This window comes from Anabrus simplex, chromosome 1 (assembly GCF_040414725.1).
Source record: "Anabrus simplex isolate iqAnaSimp1 chromosome 1, ASM4041472v1, whole genome shotgun sequence".
In the NCBI taxonomy this organism is placed as follows: Eukaryota; Metazoa; Arthropoda; class Insecta; order Orthoptera; family Tettigoniidae; genus Anabrus; species Anabrus simplex.
This window is the reverse complement of record NC_090265.1, coordinates 58,335,394-58,358,004: the sequence shown is the minus strand read 5'-3', so window position 1 is coordinate 58,358,004 and position 22,611 is coordinate 58,335,394.

Sequence of the window (22,611 nt, the reverse complement as noted above, 5' to 3'; positions counted from 1 at the left end):
TCTAGTGAGGAATAAGGTTTTCACGTGATACTCGAGCAACGATGCATAGGCTACGTACATACAGTACATACATACATACACCGATCGAGTTGGCTAAGCGGACAAAAGTGTGTGGCTGGAAGCTTGCTTTCAGGAGATAGTGGGTTCACGCCCTACTCTCGGAAGCCCTGAGGATAGCTTTCCCTGGTTTCCCAATTTCACATCAGGCAAATGGAAGGCGTGTACCTTAATTAAGGGCACAGTCGCTTCGTTCCCAGTCCAAGATCTGTACTACCCCAACGCCACCTAAGACCTCTCTGATTCGGTGGGACATAAAACAAATAGTTAATAAATACGTACATTAAACGTTATTAGGAAATACTGTTTCAGAGAATACTGCAAGGAATGTTCTCTACGCAACTGTTCATGGACGAACAGCTCGTAGAAAGCCATACATTAAGAAAATGAATAAGAAAGAAGAAACGTACATTTGCATAAACAAACATAAATATGGACTTCGAATTCTGGAAAATGGTCGTCTTTACAGACGAAAATAAATTTAATATTTTCAAGTCAGGTGGGAGAAGACGGTTCGGAGACAAAAGGACAGTGAGATGGGAGAATGGAACTTGACTGCTACTGTCAAACACGGTGGGGGCTTCATGCAAGTATGGGGGGCGGGGTGCCTGAGTGCGAGTGGTGTTGGGTACGTACATTCAATTGAAGGTATCTTGGACCACCGTGGATATATTCAGATTCTGAAGGACCATCATGTCAACAGTGTAGAAGATTAGGCCTGACAAGGGCCTACATTTTCACCCAGGACAACGACCATATACACACGGCTCGTGATACCAGGTTGTGGCTGCTTTGTAACACACCACGTTATATGCAGATCCCACCTCAGTCACCAGACCTCAATCCTATTGAGCATGGGACATAAAACAAATAGTTAATAAATACGTACATACATACAACATACATACAACCATACGTAAATACTTAATATGATAGGAAATGGTTTATTTACTCAAATGATAATAGTAATACGAACAAGGTTAATGATAGTACTTTTTGATATTATTGTTTTTGCGTTCCAATGACTACTTTGGACGGTGCCGGAATTTCGCCCCACAAGAGTTCTTTTACGTGCCAGCAAATCCACCAACAAGAGCCTCATGTATTTGAGCACCTACAAATACCACCGGGCTGAGCCCGGATCGAACCTGCTAAAATGGGGTCAGGAGGCCAGTGCCTGAACCGTCTGAGCCACTCTGCCCGGTAAGAAGAAAGTTAAAGGAAGTCGAAGGTTAAATCCATGGGGCAAATCTCAGGTCCTTTTGAAATCAAAACGGGAGTAAAACAAGGATATGGAATCTCTCCTTTACTCTTCAACTTCGTCCTTGAAAAAAGTGATATAAGAAAGAATTGTGCAAACAGAAAATAATGTCCTCAAAATTCACCAACCAGTCACTTTAGGCAGAGGAAAATTATCGATAGATTGCCTAGCATTTGAAGATAACCCAGGAGTCTTAACTGGAGACATTTCAACAGCCCAAAAGCAGATTAAACACCTGAAAGAACTGCGGAAAAAGTCGGCCTCCAGATATCTACTGTAAAGACAGGACACACAACCTGCAACAAACAAGTACTAAAACTTACGAAGGCAAAATATGGCACAATTAAAAGAGTATCACAATTTAAATATATTAGTGAAACAATTCAGGAAAATGAACCAACACAATTAGATGCCAAAAGATGGAAACTGCATATCGACCAACCCCAATATCTACAACAAAAAATTATTCTCCAAGAACACAAATCTAAGACGTTACAATACAATCATTAAATTAGAAGTGTTTATGGATCAGGCACGCTAATTTTGAACAAGCAAGCAGAAATTGAAAATATTGAGAGAAAAGGAACACAAAATCATAACAAAAATGATTGGCCCAAAATTCACAGAGGACAATACCGACTCAGAGGCAAACAAGAATACAAAAAATATTCACAGTAACATTAATAAAACGCAGGTTAAAATTCTATGGACTCATTAATAGTATGGACCCAAACAGACAAGTCAAATAGTCGAATTCTATGAAACCAAAACCGACACAACGAAATGGACTCGCGAAATCAAAGGCGATCTGAAACAGGCAGAAAGGAAGGCAAATGCACAACATAATAATAATAATAATAATAATAATAATAATAATAATAATAATAATAATAATAATAATACCAAACCCCATGGCACTACAGCCCTTGAAGGGCCTTGGCCTACCAAACGACCGCTGCTCAGCCCGAAGGCCTGCAGATTACGAGATGTCGTGTGGTCAGCACGACGAATCCTCTCGGCCGTTATTCTTGGCTTTCTAGACCGGGGCCGCTATCTCACCGTCAGATAGCTCCTCAATTCTAATCATGTAGGCTGAGTGAACCTCGAACCAGCCCTCAGGTCCAGGTAAAAATCTCTGATCTGGCCGGGAATCGAACCCGGGGCCTCCGGGTAAGAGGCAGGCAATAATAATAATAATAATAATAATAATAATAATAATAATAATAATAATAATAATAATAATAATAATATCCGCCTCTGTGGTGTACAGTAGTAGTTAGTATGATTAGCTGCCACCCCGGAGGCCCGAACTCGATTCCCGTCTCCGCCACGAAACTTGAAAAGTGGCACGAGGGCTGGAAAGGGGTTCGATTTCCTCGTCAGCCATCCTCGATGTGGTTTTCTGTGGTTTCCCACTTCTCCTCCAGGCAAATGCCAGGATAGTACCTATCTTAAGGTCACCACCGCTTCCTACCCTATTCCTGGTCTATCCCTTCCGAACTTTCCGTCCCTCCACAAGGCCCCTGGGCGAGGTACTGGTCCTCCTTCCCAATTGTATACCCCTGACCTCAAGTCTCACGCTCCAGGACACTGCACTTGAGGCGGTAGGGGTGGCAACCCTCGCCGAGTCCGAGAGAAAAGCCGACCCTAGAGTGTGAACGGATTAAAAAAGGTAAAAATAATAATATTGATAACATTTCTTTCACTGTATTTTATTAACAATTTATCTCGTAACAAGAAGTTCTCTTGTACAGGTCTACACGAGACTGCATCCTCGTACCTGGTTTTGCATCACAATACAACTTATGAGAACAAAACATTGATTCGTACTGTCGCAGCCATCTGATTCCTTAGACGAGTGTTTATTGTGTTCATTCCCCTACCTTGTTCTTGCAATATACTGGAGACAAATGACGCCACCCACCAACATGACATGTACTGTACATGCCCCCTTCTCCCTACCTGCCGCTGTGTTTTGTCTTCTCAGCTATTGTGTTCATTCATGCAGGTACTGTACAATGCCAGGTGGTGTAGGGTGACTGTGGGTTCATCTGATAACTGCGCTCTTCTTCTGTTTCAGCAAATTGTTATTGGAAGAGCATCCGAACCCGGATAAAGAACACACCCGGTCAGTTCCTAAAATTGGCAGTAAAAAAAAATTAAAAAAAATGAAATGGCTTATGGCTTTTAGTGCCGGGAGTGTCCGAGGACAAGTTCCGCTCCCAGATGCAGGTCTTTTGATTTGACACCCGTAGGTGACCTGCGCGTCGTGATGAGGATGACATGATGAAGACGACACATACACCCAGCCCCCGTGCCAGCGAAATTAACCAATGATGGTTAAAATTCCCGACCCTACCGGGAATCGAACCCGAGACCCCTGTAACCAACGGCCAGCATGCTAACCATTTAGCCATGGAGCCTGACAAATTGGCAGTAATCTTTCATGATAGTGCTATGTGTCAGTTACTATCAGACGCCAGAAGCCCACCGTTTTTCTACGGAAGGCTATTCTTTCGCCAACAACTTGGCATTAAATAAGATTTGATTTTTTGTAACGGTCTTTAATTATGATCAACATTACGATCTTCGCCGGCCCCGTGGTGTAGGGGTAGCGTGTCTGCCTCTTAGATTTGATTTTTTGTAACGGTCCTTGATTATGATCAACATTACGATCTTCGCCGGCCCCGTGGTGTAGGGGTAGCGTGTCTGCCTCTTACCCGGAGGCCCCGGGTTCTATTCCCGGCCAGGTCAGGGATTTTTACAGGAATCTGAGAGCCACTTCGAGGTCTACTCAGTCTACATGATTAGAATTGAGAAGCTATCTGACGGTGAGATAGTGGCTTCGATCTAGAAAGCCAAGAACAACGGCCGAGAGGATTCGTCGTGCTGACCACACGACACCTCTTAATCCGCAGGCCTTCTGGTTGAGCAGCGGGTGCTCGGTAGGCCGAGGCCTTTCAGAGCTGTAATGCCATTGGGGGACGGGGGTTACGATCTTCGGTTAAGAAGTATCCAGTAAATTCCTGTTGGTCGCGTGGTTAGGGGCGCGCAGCTGTGAACTCACATCCGGGAGATAGTGAGTTCGAATTCCACTGGCGGCAGCCCTGAAAATGGTGTTTCGTGGTTTCCCATTTTCACACCAGGCATTTGCTGGGGCTGAACCTTAATAAAGGCCACGGCCTCTTCCTTCCCATTCCTAAGCTTTTCCTGTCCCATCGTCGCCATATGACCTATTTGTATCGGTGCGACGTAAAACAAATAGAAAAAAAAAATCCTGTGGGTAAGAAACTGGGTCTCGATGGTAACAGACCATACAATACAGCCTGAAAAACTGATTAGTTGGCCCCGCGGTGTAGAGGTAGCGCGCCTGCCACTTACCCGATTCTATTCCCAACCAGGACAGGGATTTTACCTGGATCTGAATGCTGGTTCGAGACCGACTCAGCCTACGTGATTACAAATGAAGATGCCCCAGGGGCTCTGAACTTTGGAGCGTGGGTTGGCGACCACGGGGCCCTCAGCTGAGTCATGGCATTGCTTGCACTTACTTGTGCCAGGCTCCTCACTTTCATCTATCCTATCCGACCTCCCTTGGTCAACTCTTGTTCTTTTCCGACCCCGACGCTATTAGGTTTGTGAGGGCTAGGGAGTCTTTCATTTTTCACGCCCTTCGTGGCCCTTGTCTTGCTTTGGCCGATATCTTCATTTTTCGAAGTGTCGAATCCCTTCCATTTTTCCCTCTGATTATTATATAGAGGATGGTTGCCTAGTTGTACTTCCTCTTAAAACAATAATCACCACCACCTTACAAATGAAGAGCCATCTGACGGCGAGATAGCTGACTCCGGCCGCGAGGATTCGTCGTGCCGACCACACGACACTTTCCAATCTGAGCAGCGGTTGCTTGTTAGGCCATGGCCCTTCGGGCCTGTTGTGCCACAGGGTTACTTGGTTTATCAAAAATGTTTAGGACAATGTCGCATACCGCCCACAAATGTTGGTTTGCGTCACGAAAGTAGCGATACAAAATGTTTCACTTGTTGTTACTTAGCAACCGTGCTGGCCGTGATGTGAACCATTGATGGCCATGACTTAAAGACATACAGAAGGATATTTTATCAAAGAAGCCTCACCTCATCATGCTCCAGAGAAATTAGTTCATTCGTGATAGTTTCATAGGCCCTGAGTCACTTTCCCGCTTCTCGATCCACTGAATCCTACACTAGTCGACTCTAAATTCCATACAGTTGTCTCTCGGAGACGATTCCTTAGATGCAAATAAATTAATCGCGATCAATTTGAGTTTTATTTATGATTATTTATGATCATTTGATTCTCCCGAAGGGAAATTTGCCATCATTTTTTATTTTCCGTTTTACTTTTGTCATAATAATAATAATAATAATAATAATAATAATAATAATAATAATAATAATAATAATAATAATGTCCGCCTCTATGGTGTAGTGGTTAGCGTGATTAGCTGCCACCCCCGGAGGCCCGGGTTCGATTCCCGGCTCTGCCACGAAATTTGAACAGTGGTACGAGGGCTGGAACGGGGTCCACTCAGCCTCGGGAGGTCAACTGAGTAGAGGTGGGTTCGATTCCCACCTCAGCCATCCTGGAAGTGGTTTTCCGTGGTTTCCCACTTCTCCTCCAGGCGAATGCCGGGATGGTACCTAACTTAAGGCCACGGCCGCTTCCTTCCCTCTTCCTTGCCTATCCCTTCCAGTCTTCCCATCCCTCCACAAGGCCCCTGTTCAGCATAGCAGGTGAGGCCGCCTGGGCGAGGTACTGGTCATACTCCCCCGTTGTATCCCCCGACCAAGAGTCTGAAGCTCCAGGACACTGCCCTTGAGGCGGTAGAGGTGGGATCCCTCGCTGAGTCCGAGGGAAAAGCCAACCCTGGAGGGAAAACAGATTAAGATAGATAGATAATAATAATAATAATAATAATAATAATAATAATAATAATAATAATAATAATAATAATAATAATAATAATTCCCAAAGCAGGTGAATAAATTGGCTTGAGGAAACAAGAGGAGACCTGAATGAATTGAACGTCAGGGAAGACATCGTGAAAAATCGCAAGGTCTTCAGGACCTCAGTAAATAAACTCACATTTGTGGTCAAAACTAGCAGCAGGACTGGAACAAAGTGTTCAGAAAAACGAAAGAGGCAACCTAGTGAGTTCATGAAGAGATTTTGGAAAAATAAAAAGGCGAAAGTCATCAAGCCAATGAACAAGTTCCAGCGCGCTCCATAAATGGGCATAACGAAATAATAATAATAATAATAATAATAATAATAATAATAATAATAATAATAATAATAATAATAATAATTGCTTTACGTCCCACTAACTACTCTTACGGTTTTCGGAGACGCCGAAGTGCCAGAATTTAGTCCCGCAGGAGTTCTTTTATGTGCCAGTAAATCTACCGACACGAAGCTGACGTATTTGTACACCTTCAAATACCACTGGACTGAGTCAGGATCGAACCTGCCAAGCTTGATTCAGAAGGCCAACGCCTCAACCGTCTGCCCACTCAGCCTTTCAATAAGTTTTCAAAAAAAAAAAAAGAGTCTTATGAGCACTGAAAGCTACTGGACAAGTGTGATTTCTCAAATAAATAAACTCGCCAAAACATAACAAAATGAGGTTATTTAATGCTTACAAACATGTAAGCACACTACTTATCACACTTTAATTACACTGACTGACAGAGCAAATGCAACACCAAGAAGGAGTGGTCAGAACTTTATGCCAATTGCAGGGTAGACTGACATCACTGAGGTATGCTCATGATGTGAAATGCGCCGCTGTGCTGCGCACGTAGCGAACGATAAATGGGACACGGCGTTGGCGAATGGCCCACTTCGTACCGTGATTTCTCAGCCGACAGTCATTGTAGAACGTGTTGTCGTGTGCCACAGGACACGTGTATAGCTAAGAATGCCAGGCCGCCGTCAACGGAGGCATTTCCAGCAGACAGACGACTTTACGAGGGGTATGGTGATCGGGCTGAGAAGGGCAGGTTGGTCGCTTCGTCAAATCGCAGCCGATACCCATAGGGATGTGTCCACGGTGCAGCGCCTGTGGCGAAGATGGTTGGCGCAGGGACATGTGGCACGTGCGAGGGGTCCAGGCGCAGCCCGAGTGACGTCAGCACGCGAGGATCGGCGCATCCGCCGCCCAGCGGTGGCAGCCCTGCACGTCACGTCAACCGCCATTCTTCAGCATGTGCAAGACACCCTGGCTGTTCCAATATCGACCAGAACAATTTCCCTTCGATTGGTTGAAGGAGGCCTGCACTCCCGGCGTCCGCTCAGAAGACTACCATTGACTCCACAGCATAGACGTGCACGCCTGGCATGGTGCCGGGCTATAGCGACTTGGATGAGGGAATGGCGGAACGTCGTGTTCTCCGATGAGTCACGCTTCTGTTCTGTCAGTGATAGTCACCGCAGACGAGTGTGGCGTCGGCGTGGAGAAAGGTCAAATCCGGCAGTAACTGTGGAGCGCCCTACCGCTAGACAACGCGGCATCATGGTTTGGGGCGCTATTGCGTATGATTCCACGTCACCTCTAGTGCGTATTCAAGGCACGTTAAATGCCCACCGCTACGTGCAGCATGTGCTGCGGCCGGTGGCACTCCCGTACCTTCAGGGGCTGCCCAATGCTCTGTTTCAGCAGGATAATGTCCGCCCACACACTGCTCGCATCTCCCAACAGGCTCTACGAGGTGTACAGATGCTTCCGTGGCCAGCGTACTCTCCGGATCGCTCACCAATCGAACACGTGTGGGATCTCATTGGACGCCGTTTGCAAACTCTGCCCCAGCCTCGTACGGACGACCAACTGTGGCAAATGGTTGACAGAGAATGGAGAACCATCCCTCAGGACACCATCCGCACTCTTATTGACTCTGTACCTCGCCGTGTTTCTGCGTGCATCGCCGCTCGCGGTGGTCCTACATCCTACTGAGTCGATGCCGTGCGCATTGTGTAACCTGCATATCGGTTTGAAATAAACATCAATTATTCGTCCGTGCCGTCTCTGTTTTTTCCCCAACTTTCATCCCTTTCGAACCACTCCTTCTTGGTGTTGCATTTGCTCTGTCAGTCAGTGTATAATATGTAATTAAGTTTCATATTTAAATTTCTCTTCATAAAACAACATTAAAGTAAAAATTCTGAATAATTTTCCAACATCGTCCGTCTTAATAATATCACGTATCTTGTCATGTCTGTTATTCAAGTTCCTCGGATATGTCCTACCTATTAACAGTAGGCTAGGTGAAAATGTTCAGGTCCTAGTAAAACGCTTATAATGAAGCGGATATGTATGTTCCCTCACGGAAAGACGGCAATGCATAATAATTTTAACATAATTATATGAATTAAACCTATTTTGTCCGAAATTGGACATGTGTGGTTCCTCAAATAACCGATTCAGTTGGTTTCAGTACATTAAAAACAATAATATTTGATTTAAACTGTGGCTCAGTTTTTACTTTAATCATTTTCCAAACATTTGACGTTCTTGAGATGCGGCCTTAGGCTTAGGATGGCAGAATTGTCCTGATCATTTAATTCTGGTCTATGACTATAATTTTTAAACAATGTATTTTTCTCAAATTACATGAAAATTTAAAACAGTAGAGTTAAACAACAGAAATATTTTGTCACAAAGGAATATTCTTCGGTTTGTCCTGTGTAACTCACGTTATTTCACCAACAGAGCTTTTTCACACCAGGAAAATACGTTATGTGAGAAAGGTGTGTTCTTGTAGGTTATGAGCACAAATGTTGAAGTGGATTTCTCCATCTGTGAGCCACAGAACAGAATTGAGTTTTTCGGTTGAATCTTGCTTGATTTCAAAATACTGGAGCTTCTTGCTAGCTTCATTATCTATCCTACCGTTACTAATCCTTCATGACCATCGGACAGCAACAACAAATTAAAACAATAATGTTGTGTTGTATAAATCACTTTGTTCTTCTCTACCATTGATTTTCGTTTCCATTCAGATTTCTAAGAATTCCTCCGTGAAAATACTTCATAGGCCACTTGTAACACTTCCTGAAATGTATGCAATTTCTTGATAAACACTGATTGAATTGAACTACTTTCACCGAGCTCGATAGCTGCAGTCGCTTAAGTGCGGCCAGTATCCAGTAATCGGGAGATAGTGGGTTCGAACCCCACTGTCGGCAGCCTTGAAGATGGTTTTCCGTGCTTTCCCATTTTCACACCAGGCAAATGCTGGGGCTGTACCTTAATTAAGGTCACGGCCGCTTCCTTCCCATTCCTAGACCTTTCCTATCCCATCGTCGCCATACGACATATCTGTGTCGGTGCGACGTAAAGCAAGTAGCAAAAAAAAAAAAAAAAAAAAAAATGAACTACTTTCCCCCTTTCATTACGGATAAGTTCTGAAACATTTGCAGAGGTGTGTTCCGGTAAGTTATGAATACAAATGTTAAAGTGGATTGCTCCAGCTCTGAGTCACAGAATAGAACTGAGTTTCTCAGTTGAATCTTGCTTGATTCAAAATACTGGAGCTTCTTGCTACCTTCAGTGCCTATCCTACCGTTCTTAATACTACATGACTATCGGACAGAATTTTCAAAATCTCTTTATGTAAGTATAGATGAGCCTCTGTGGGATTTGCCAAAGTAGCACAGAATAATCCTAAAACTAACCCTGAGTCGAACCTGCTATCTTATTAACAGAAAAACTATGACTAACTTGCTGCGCCACACATTTCCCGTTATTATGAAACGCTTTGTTTGTAATTATTTCATCGAACCCTTTGTGTCTTTTGTGGAGTTCGTCACCATTTGAAACAATAGCGCAGACATTCTCACATTTATTTAAGAAATGTTCATGATTTATTTTGTGAATTGGACCTGTAATTTACTGCAGTATCTGTATTTTTACTTGTCTACTTTGTAACTCTTCAATACAGAGGAAGATAGAGAATTAAAAGGGAGGCATTTGTAATTTAAACTTGGAAGCAGAGGGAGGTATGTGAGATTCAAAGACCTGCAGTGAATGCGCACGAGAGAGGGAATGGAGGAAGAGGCAGAAAGCCAATAGAAGACAACGTAGATAGGGTAAAAAAAAAAAGGTACTATTCATTAGGTTTGGTGAAGAGGGATGGAACATGGTTGCCTTTCAGTAATTAAAGAGGCCGATTTCAAGGCAGACATTGCACCTTGTGGTTAGCTGGGAAAAAAAGAAAAGAAAAACAGAGCCCTTTGTATACACATCATATAGAGATTTACCAGCTGTGCTCTTCTGTTTGTATTTTGTAAAAGGTGGATAGCAAATCCCTTCCCAAAAAGCTATCAAAGTATAGTGGCTCTACATCCACACACGAGTTAAACAAGCCTTCAACTCTGTAACAAAAGGAACTGCTCGCATGACTACGCAACCACCTTCCTTCGCAATATGTAAGAAGTGTGAGTTAGTATGACATTATCCCTATATCATTCTCTTATTCTTAAGAAACTTTTCTGAGATTCCGTACTGTTATTAATTCATTGTGAATCACTCTTGAACATGCTGTGAAACAGTTCCATACCGATCTTGAAATCCATCCAAGTTAACTGCGTTATCCGTAACGTGAAATACCTTTTGTTTTACACCGAATCGCATCACAGGGCTTTAACAGATAGAGTCATCGGATTTCTCAGATCAAAGTAATGGGCACTAGCGAACAATTAGTTCTTGACATATGTAGAATCCAAATTATGAAAATAAAATGACATCCTTGAAAATATTTAATAAACAAATTGGATTTTCAGTTAATATTCTAAACATTCAAAATGAGATTTGTCATATCTAAAAAACGCCCGGAAGGACGTGGGTTCGAATCCCCGTCAGGAAGTCGTAAAATTTAAGAAACGAGATTTCCACTTTCGGAGGTGCATATGGCCCTGAGGTTCACTCAGCCTACACCAAAAATGAGTACCAGGTTAATTCCTGGGGGCAAAGGCGGCCGGGCGTAGAGCTAACCACTCTACCCCATCACGTGCCGAGGTTAACAATGGTGGAAGCCTTTACCTTCCACTCCTCCAACGGCCTTCATGGCCTGTATGGAAGTGACTTTGCTTTTGCATATCTAAAAAACGACACAACTTGTAAGAAGCCTACCGCACTTCTAATGTTCAAACAAACCGAAAAGGACACATTCACCTGCATTTTACATTGTTTTTCTTAAGCAGAATGTCCTTGATTTTTGACTCGTCAGCTTTCTGTCAATGTAGACATTTGCAAATATGTAAAAAATCTTACTTAAACATTTCAAATAAACACCTGTTTTCATTGTTGTAAGGATAAATGGATAACTGAAATGTCCTTACCCGTTAACCAGTCATGATAACTCGCTTCGCAAAGTCGCAACAGTACATTATTTGGATTGTACGATACAGTAACTCTCACTCACCAACTGCTTAAAGCATGCAAGTAAAGGTACATTTACAATCACTTTTTTTATATAATTTGAGGTAAAAGAGGCATTTTATTCTTATTCCCCCCCCCCCACGCTTTTGGGGCCATGGGTGCAAACTGTGTCGACCATGTAAAATTGGCCCTGTTTTACGGCCGAATGCCCTTCCTGACGCCAACGCTATCTGGAGGGATGTAATCACTATTAAGTGGTGGTTGGTAATGTGGTGTGTTGTCTGAATATGAAGAGGAACGTGTTGAGACATTCTCAAACACCCAGTCTCAAGCCAGGAGTATTAATCACACGCGATTAAAATCTCCGACGCGGTCGGGAATCGAACCCGCGACCCTCTGAAACGAAGGCCTCGACGCTGACCATTCAGCCAAGGAGTCGGACAAAACAGGCATTTTATTCAGTCTTGAAAAAAGTGGGAAATTATCATCCCTTGGAAGATATATAAGTGGCACGGGGTATTTTCCTTAAATACCGGATTTGCCACCAACTTTGGTTCCTATTCTGAATGGTCAGCATACTTGCATTTGGTTCAGTGGGCCCCGGGTTGGATTCCCGGACGGGTCGTGGATTTAAACCGTACCCTCAGAGGAGGGTGTTCGTGGTCGTCTTCATTTGGAGACAACATATCACGCTACAAACAACCACAGGAATTCGTAATAATGCGTATATTCTTCCTCATAGGGTTGGGGTAGGATGGGCATCAGGCTGTAAAACTGGGGTCAATTCACATAAATTTTTTTAGTGCCGACCCCAGATATTTGGGAAATGAAATGGCGTATGGATTTTAGTGCCGTGAGATCCCAGGACGGGTTTGGCTCGCCAGGTGCAGGTCTTTTGATTTGACTCCCGTAGGCGACCTTGGCGTTGTGATGAGGATAAAATGATAATGAATACAACACATACACCCAGCCCCCGTGCCAGGGAAATTAACCAATGATGGTTAAAATTCCTGACCCTGCCGGGAATCGAACCCGGGACCCCTGTGACGAAAGGCCAGCACGCTAACAATTTAACCATGGAGCCGGAGAGATATAGGGATAAAGGCCGGAATAGAAGAATAGGATTGCCTGTTAGAATGCAGGACGTCTGGTAACTGTAGTTACAGCATTGTCACACGAAGACAATCGCTGTGCCCATGCGCGATTTTTTAAATGAAATGTCACTTCCCTGTGGCCGTATATTTTACTTTCTGCCACCAATGGGTGAAAATAAGTTGGATGAAAACTAGTGTGGTCTCTGACCACAGAGAGGCTGGCAGCTCAGTTCTGCATGCGTCAAATAATCAAAAAAACACTCCGAATTTAATAGACAGTTGCGTACCAAGCGAGAGAATGTTAGAAGTAGTAAGGGACTATGGGATTAAGGATAGGCTATTTCGGGCAGCAAAGACATTTAAGTTCACAGTCGGGTTCAGTGGTAATTCACGGAAGAATTAGTTCCTGTTTCAAAGTAGTTACAGCCCATTATTTGTAGAATATGGTAATCTCAAATTTAACTGTGAAATTACTAATAATAATCTATTTTTTAAAAAAATATTGCACGGTGGGAAAATCCTTTGACCTTAATAACGGAGATATTGTTAAGAATAACATAAACAACCAATCCCCGAGCTAGAGGTATTAACCAAACGTGTTTAATATCCCCGGTCCGGTCAAGAATCGAACCCCGGCCCCCTGAAGGAACCATTCAGCCAAGGAGCGTTTCATTGCCACTGGGGAGTAACGAACTTGGACTGTTATTTTATGAAAAAAGTAAAGCGCAGCCAATTCTTTTGTCAAAAAGCATTCTCCCCTTCTGAAACATATCTATGTCCGACGAGCTTGTTACCTGGTATTGCTATCATAGAACCGGCAAGTCTGTTTCCGCAATCTTTCTTCCGTTCCATTATTCCTCGCTGTTGTTCCCAAGCCTTGCCTACCGCAGATAAAGGTTTAGACTCATCTTTTCTTCCGGATTGCTGCACTCCAAGTCCCCTCCGTGAGTAGAGAACTGATGATAAGTAACACAACAGAAAGGTAAAACTCCTCTCTCAGGTGACACAATCATTCACAAGTCAGAACTTCATGTAAGTTACTCTTTTTTCAAAATCTCACGAATGACGTCTTTCATATAATTCTTAATTCTGTTTGAGATGAAGAATTTTCTATTTACTGGAACACTTTCACACTTTAGTGACATTCTCTCCTCCGGCCTACAGGATTTAAGATCAACTTTGAGGATTCTTGTGTCTGTTAACACTAGCACCATTTATACAAATGTCGAATTATTATTATTATTATTATTATGGGAAAACATCTCACTTTTCTCTGATTTGATTCTTATTTTCTCTAGTATTGCATTCATACACAAGGAAATAACATATATTTCAAATTCAAAATAATTTTCTATTCTTCAAATGATTTTCTATGTAGACGTCGGCCTCTGTCACGTAGGCCTAATTGTCAGCACTATAAGCTGCAGTCCTCGGAGGATGGAGGCCCGGGTTCGTTTCCCGATACTGCCAGAGATTTAAGAATGGCGGGAGCGCCGTAATGTGATTAAAACTGTACATAGAAGTCATCTCCATTGGGGATGTGCCTGCGAAAGGCTGCCCCACCTCGAAACGAATTTACATTTTACAAGCGGAAAATACCTGTTTAATATATAAATACACACATCTATTCTCCCTGCCACAAAAACTGATCGGCTAAAATTTGCTAACGAGAACACGCAAGACCTAATATAAAGAGCTCGTTGTCATAGACGTTTGTTGCCTAGTTCATTTTTGTTCTTTGTTATCTTTTACTTTTTTCAATTTGATTTACTTCTCACCGACACAGATAGGTCTTATGGCGACCATAGGATAGTAAAGGGCTAGGAGTAGGAAAGAAGCAGCTGTTGCCTTAATCTGTGGTACAGCCCCAGCATTTGCGTGGTGTGAAATGGGAAACCACGGAAAACTTATCTTCATGGCTGCAGACAATGTTTTTTTTTTCTATTTGCTTTACGTCGCACCGACACAGATAGGTCTTATGGCGACGATAGGATAGGGAAGGCCTAGGAGTGGGAAGGAAGTGGCCGTGGCCTTGATTAAGTACAGCCCCAGCATTTACCTGGTGTGAAAATGGGAAACCACGGAAAACCATCTTCAGGGCTGCCGACAGTGGGATTCGAACCCACTATCTGCCGGATGCAAGCTCACAGTTGCGCGACTCTAACCGCATGGCCAATTCGCCCGGTGACAATGGGGTCTGAACTCACTATCTACCGAATGTATGCTCACAGCTGCGCGACCCTAACCACACGGCCAACTCGCTCGGTTGTTGTCTAGTTAATAGACACAGGATTATCTACACTTTTAAAAAGTTTAAATTACAAAATTCTCTACTGATCGTCCTAAAAGCTGCTTGGGATTTCCCTAACATTATAAATCGTAATTATTCGTCTCCGTCGATTATCCATACCCTAGTGGATCAGATGCCCTTTCTGATGCTACTTCTATGTGGATAATTATATTACCCTGTTGTGTGTTTTGTAATAATGGACTAATTTAATAATGATAATAATTTTATTGGTTTTACGTCCCGCTAACTACGGTTTCGGAGACGCGGAGGTATCGGAATGTTGCCCCGCAAGAGTTCTTTAACATGTCAGTAATTCTATCAACATGAGGCATTTGCCTGGTTTGAAAATGGTGTAGCTGAGGAAAACCATCTTCAGGGCTGCCGACATTGAGGTTCGAACCCACTATCTCCTAAATCCAAGCTGACAGCTATGTGACTCGAAACGCGTACCGGTAACCAACTCATTCGGTTATCTCATATGAGGTTGCGTGCATGCCGTTTCAGTCCCTGAAGGCAAATGTAAATTCGTGTCACCTTTGAGAGAATCTAACCTTGGGCTTATTGGATGAGTGATATACGTACGTCTTCGGTCCGATCCCCGGTTGGGTCAGATTTTAACTGGTTCGGGAACTAGGTGTTAGTATTCATCTTCACACAGCACCTCTTACAAACATGTATTAGTGAATACAGTACGTCCCTTGACATTGGGTTCACGTCAGGAAGGGCATTTGGCCGTGAAATAGGGCCCAATCATTTTTTTTTTATTTATTTATTTGCGGTGGGGGGGGGGGCAGCCAGTAAGAATAAGTTGGGAATCGAACTATGCTAATCAGAAGGGAGCTACTGGAACACGACATGTAAGTATACAAGTCTCTTTATTTTCTCCCTCTTCTAAAACATGGAAAGAAAGAAAATAAGATTACTCGTTTCATTGGACCGTCACAGATGTAATCAGATAGAATAAGACTGAGACCTTCACTTGTCTGGTTATCCCGTGCTCTTCTTAAGCGTTTGCGTTTATTGACGCGTCCTACGTGATGACAGACTCGCTGTAGAGTGATCAAGTGTGCCACATTCCGTGCGCAGATCTGTCCCTAATCTTGGAGAGTGATTGTCGTCAGAACCCTACCTCTCCCGTTGTCTGTGTTCTGCTGGGATCTGTGCTAGTCTATCAGAGTCTATCTGCAGCTCCCCTGAGCCCTTCTACAGGGTTATTTCTCATTAGGCATTAAAAGGGAGATTGGAACCGGTGGAGGAATGAGGGGGTGGAGGCTTAAGGTGGGATGATGATGGAAGGGGAACCCACACAAGGCTCTCTTACTCTTCTCAACCAGGCTATCTGTTCTCATCGTTACTTACCTGAATATTCATACGCACTGTTCTCTCAGCTTAAGTCTCGCTACCTTTCACTGCGGAAAAATTATATCAAGACGGGGACTTTGCGGAACATTATGCAGAATCGTATTTAAGCGATTTTTGAGTCGCTGTACTTGTTTAACAGCTGCTAAGCTCTAGCGAGTGGGTTAAGAGGAAGTGATGGGGCCTGGCGCTGAATTTAACACCCGATTAATCTGCCAGCTGTGGAGCCACTTATCTCCATACCTCTTGTTTATACTCAGCAGTCGCATATTTTAAGACGTTTGCAGTGTATTTTGAATTATTTATAGATTTCTCCCTTTTATATTTGTATATTATTTCACATAGGCGACAATTTTTAATCGAATTAGTGAGTGTTCACACTAAAGTACTGATAAAACGAATCATTAAAAGTAAATTGCAGTTTATTCATTATTTCAAAGACAGCTATACGCTTTGATGTAATAGGTCTTCTGATAGGAGTACCTCCTTGTTGTTGTTGTTTTTTAATTTCAAAAAGAAAATATGTACCACATTTCAACTTCTGTACGAGATGATATAGTCACCATAGTACTAAAGAAGAGTTGTCAAATTCTGAATCACCTTCTTAATCCACACCTCTAGGTATTGTTCAAAATTTTACATCATATTATTATATTTTAATATCGTAATTATAATTGTAATGTTATTTATTATTGTCATGTGAGTATACTGAGTCCTTTGGGGTTACTTCCATTGGGATGCAGTTGTAAATAAATAAATCAACCGTGGAGATTTTAAAAAGCTCAGTAAACCGTGTTCAGTTTTAGGGAGGATTCCCTTATTAATTTTGTCTGTGGATCGACAGTTCCCATGATTTTTGAAACCATTTACCTTGTTTTTGCTTATCGGTACTTGTTTTCCTTGATCATTCTACAAATTGTTTAATTTCTTCAACCACCGGGCGAGTTGGCTGAGCGGTGAGGAGCGCGCAGGTGTGAGCTCGCATCCGGGAGATAGTGGGTTCGAATCCCACTGTCGGCAGCCCTGAAGATGGTTTTCCGTGGTTTCCCATTTTCACACCAGGCAAATGCTGGGGCTGTACCTTAATTAAGGCCAAGGCCGCTTCCTTCCTATTCTTAGGCCTTTCCTGTCCCATCGTCGCCATTAGACCTATCTGTGTCGGTGCGACGTAACACAAACAGCAAACAAAAAAAAAATGTCTTCAGCCGCCGGATCGCGATAGCGGCTGCCTTGACGAGGCGGTAAAGGTGTGCTCGGTTCATCTAAAAGTACATGGGTTCGATTCCCCACCCGGAAGACAAAAATTCAGGAAAAGAGATTTCTATTGCCGTGGTTATAGATAGTGGAAGCCTTCACCGTCCACTCCTCCAAGGGCCTTCATGGTCTGTATGGAAATGACTTTGCTTTGTTTATCTGCCAGGTCGCGATCACTACAGTTTCCTACCATTCCATTTCCATTATTAGTTCTTGTTTTGGCAAATTTATCACGAACATATCCACTCTGAATAACTCGATAATAACACAATCCTTCGCTTTCTTGCGTCACTTTAACATTGTGTAATACAGAGTCTGTACGCTACAAATTATAAAAACGAGCAAGTGGCCGCGCGGTTTGGGTTCGAACCCCACTGTCGGCAGCCCTGAAGATTGCATTCCGCGGTTTTCCATTTTCACACAAGACAAATGCTTGGGTTGTACCTTAATTACGCTTCCTTCCCACTGCTAGCCATTTCCTACCCCATCACCATCGTAAGACCTATCTGTGTCGGTGCGACGTAAAGCTATTACGAAAGTAAAATAATACTGAGGGAACCGGCTACGCGATTCAGTAGATGGTGGGTTCTAACATCACTGTCTGCAGCCCTAAAGGTGGCTTTCCGCGGTTCCCCGTTTTCATATCAGGCAAAAACAGAACTCAGAAAAATAGAATGGTGGAGCTTTATCTGATCCTGTAATAGTTAAGAGACGAATCGCTTGCTGCAATATCGTCGGACCTTTATGTTTTCTTGTATTTAGGGTCTATATAAATTGAATCAGAGCTAGGGCTTTTTGCAAATGATGTTACTCTCTGTGCATGTATGTTCAGTCTTCAGCCCTAAGGCTGGTTGGATCCTCAACAGCTCCACCATCCGCTGTCATACATGGCCTAGGCATCACTGATGAGGCGTACTAGGGAAATGAGGAGTGAGATAGTTTCCCGTTGCTTTCCTCACCGCGTCAGAAGTTGCTATGACATATCAGTTTGCCAAGCCCACTGAAATGCATGCACCAACCAACCCTAAGAGCAACATTTTCACACCATTCATAGCAGGGACTGGCTGCGGAAAGAATGGCATTACTAGCATCGCTCATACCTCAGTCACTTTCATATTGTCAAAGCCAAGGATAAGACATAGACAGATCAATGAAAGTAACAAAATTGCTCTAGCCCATACCAGAAGACATAGTGCACTGTAAACACTAGGTCCTGCCAGCAAAGGCATTGATACTCTTTATAGGGTAATAAATAAGTTACAAGATTGTGAGCAAATGTAAATCTCACTAAATTTCACTAATAGGAAAATTCCTCTCAGTTTTTATTACTGCGTTGGTGGGTGAAAATTCGTTATGGGGGGTCACTGTAAGTACCTATGTGTTAATATAAGGAAAGTTCATCATTGGGGTAATCACATAAATGGGATTGTAAATAAAGACTACAGATCTCTGCACTTGGTTATGAGGGTATTTAGGGGTTGTTGTAAGGATGCAAAGCAGAGGGCATATAAGTCTCTGGTAAGACCCCAACTAGAGTAAGGTAAGGGTTATTCTGCCCGAAGGCAGGTCCGAATCTCCGCAGAGGTGTTTCTGAGGCGGAGTTTACGTGCGGTAGGGTGGCCAGTTCCTTTCCGCTCCTCCATTCCCTTACCCCCCACCAACAGCGCGTGGCAACCCATCCAACTCCTGACCACGCCCAATGTTGCTTAATTTCGGAGATCTCACGGGATCCGGTGTTTCAACACGGCTACGGCCGTTGGCCCAACTAGAGTATGGTTCCTCAATTTCCTCAATCAATACTGACCTGCATTTAGGGCAGTCGCCCAGGTGGCAGATTCCCTATCTGTTGTTTTCCTAGCCTTTTCTTAAATGATTTCAAAGAAATTGGAAATTTGTTGGACATCTTCCTTGGTAAATAATTGCAATCCCTAACTCCCCTTTCTATAAACGATTATTTGCCCCAATTTGTCCTCTTGAATTCCAACTTTATCTTCATATTGTGATTTTTCTTCCTTTTAAAGACGCCACTCAAACTTTTTTCGTCTACTACTGTCATTCCACGCCATCTCTCCGCTGACAGCTCGGAACATACCACTTAGTCGAGCAGCTCGTCTTCTTTCTCTCACTTCTTCCCAGCCCAAACTTGGCAACATTTTTGTAACGCTACTCTTTTGTAGGAAATCACCCAGAACAAATCGAGCTGCTTTTCTTTGGATTTATTTACAGTTCTTGAATCAAGTAATCCTGGTGAGAGTCACATACACTGGAAGCATACTCTAGTTGGTTCGAGGGTATACAACCTTCACCAGGATTACTTGATTCGAGAACTGGAAAAAAATCCGAGGAAGAACAGCTTAATTTGTTCTGGGTGATTTCCGACAAAAGAGAAGCGTTACGAAAATGTTACAAAGTTTGGGCTGGGAAGATTCAGGAGAAAGGAGACGAGCTGCTCGTATAAGTGGTATGTTCAGAGCTGTCAGTGGAGAGTTGGCATGGAAAGACATTAGTAGACGAATACGTCTCAGTGGTGTTTTAAAAAGTAGGAAAAATCACAATATGAAGATAAATTTGGAATTCAAGAGAATAAATTGTGGCAAATAATCGTTTATAGGAAGGGGAGTTAGGGATTGCAATTATTTACCAAGGGAGATGTCCAATAAAAATCCAAATTCTTTGCAATTATTTTAGAAAAGACTAGGTAAACTGTAGATAGGAAATCTGCTACCTGGGCGGCTGCCCTAAATGCAGGTCAGTGGTGATTTGATTGATTGATTGATTGATTGATTGATTGATTGATTGATTGATTGATTGATTGATTGATTGATTGATTGATTGATTGATTGATTGATTGATTGATTGATTGATTGATTGATTGATTGATTGATTGATTGATTGATTGATTGATTGATTTTTGTAAAATGTCGATGTGTGCAATATCTTTGTTAGTTTGTAATACTAAAAAAAGCAAACTCCATGTAATATTTTTGATTTAATAAACGAGTACTCTCCGCAGCTGGTGGTCATCCGTGATTGGCAGGGAAGGATATTCGTTCTTTCGTTCATTCATATCCCATCGTCACCATAAGACCTGTCTGTGTCGATGCGACGTAAAACAAATGGCAGATAGATTAAAAAAAGTAATTTGAAAATCAACGTACTTATCTCTTGTTTTTCAATGGACCTGCTAACATCTTAACTCATGTACTCGAAAATTTTATTCAGGGAAACGGGATGGCCTAGGGAGCGGTGATAAGGGAACAGGGAACTGGAAATCAATTAGGGATGACATAAAATTGTTAGTGTTGAACTGTAGAAGTATTGTAAAGAAAGGAATAGAACTAAGTAATTTAATAGATATATATTTACCAGATATTGTAATAGGAGTTGAATCATGGCTGAGAAATGATATAATGGATGCAGAAATTTTCTCACGGCACTGAAGTGTGTATCGTAGAGATAGGATAGGAAAGGTGGGAGGGGGAGTTTTCATTCTGGTGAAAGAAGAATTTGTAAGCTACGAAAAAGTTAAAGATGAGACACATGAAATTCTAGGTGTAAGGCTCATTTCTAAAGATAATAGGCAACTTGATATATTTGGAGTGTACAGATCGGGAAAGGGTAGCACTGATGCGGATTCGGAATTATTTGATAGGATAGTCAGCTACGTGGGAAACGACATGGAAAGAAATGTGATTGTAGCGGGAGATCTGAATTTGCCAGATGTCAATTGGGAAGGAAATGCCAACGACAGGAAGCATGACCAACAAATGGCAAATAAGTTAATATGGGAAGGACAGCTGATTCAGAAAGTGATGGAACCGACCAGAGGGAAAAATATTTTGGATGTGGTGCTGATAAAACCAGATGAGCTCTATAGGGAAACTGAAGTAATAGATGGTATTAGTGATCATGAAGCTGTTTTTGTGGTAGTTAAAAATAAATGTGATAGAAAGGAAGGTCTTGAAAGTAGGACTGTTAGGCAGTACCATATGGCTGATAAAGCGGGTATGAGGCAGTTTCTAAAAAGTAACTATGATCGGTTTAATTAATTTCGTGTGGCTATTTCTAGCCGAGTGCAGCCCTTGTAAGGCAGACCCTCCAATGAGGGTGGGCGGCATCTGCCATGTGTAGGTAACTGCGTGTTATTGCTGTGGAGGATAGTGTTATGTGTGGTGTGTGAGTTGCAGGGATGTTGGGGACAGCACAAACACCCAGCCCCCGGGCCATTGGAATTAACCAATGGAGGTTAAAATCCCCGACCCGGCCGGGAATCGAACCCAGGACCCTCTGAACCGAATGCCAGTACGCTGACCATTCAGCCAACGAGTCGGGCACTATGATCGGTGGAAAACGGTAAATAAAAATGTAAACAGACTCTGGGATGGGTTTAAAGAAATTGATGAGGAATGCGAAAACAGGTTTGTACCTTTAAGGGTGGTAAGGAATGGTAAAGACCCAAGACCCACCTCATTATAATAGAGAAATAAAGATACTAAGAAGGAGGTGCAGACTGGAAAGAAATAGAGTTAGAAATGGCTGTGGAAGGAGAAATTGAAGGAACTTACTAGAAAATTGAATCTAGCAAAGAAGGCAGCTAAGGATAACATGATGGCAAGCATAATTGGCAGTCATACAAATTTTAGTGAAAAATGGAAGGGTATGTATAGGTATTTTAAGGCAGAAACAGGTTCCAAGAAGGGCATTCCAGGAATAATTAATGAACAAGGGGAGTGTGTATGTGAGGATCTTCAAAAGGCAGAAGTATTCAGTCAGCAGTATGTAAAGATTGTTGGTTACAAGGATAATGTCGAGATAGGGGAAGAGACTAAGGCCAAAGAAGTAATAAAATTTACATATGATAACAATGACATTTACA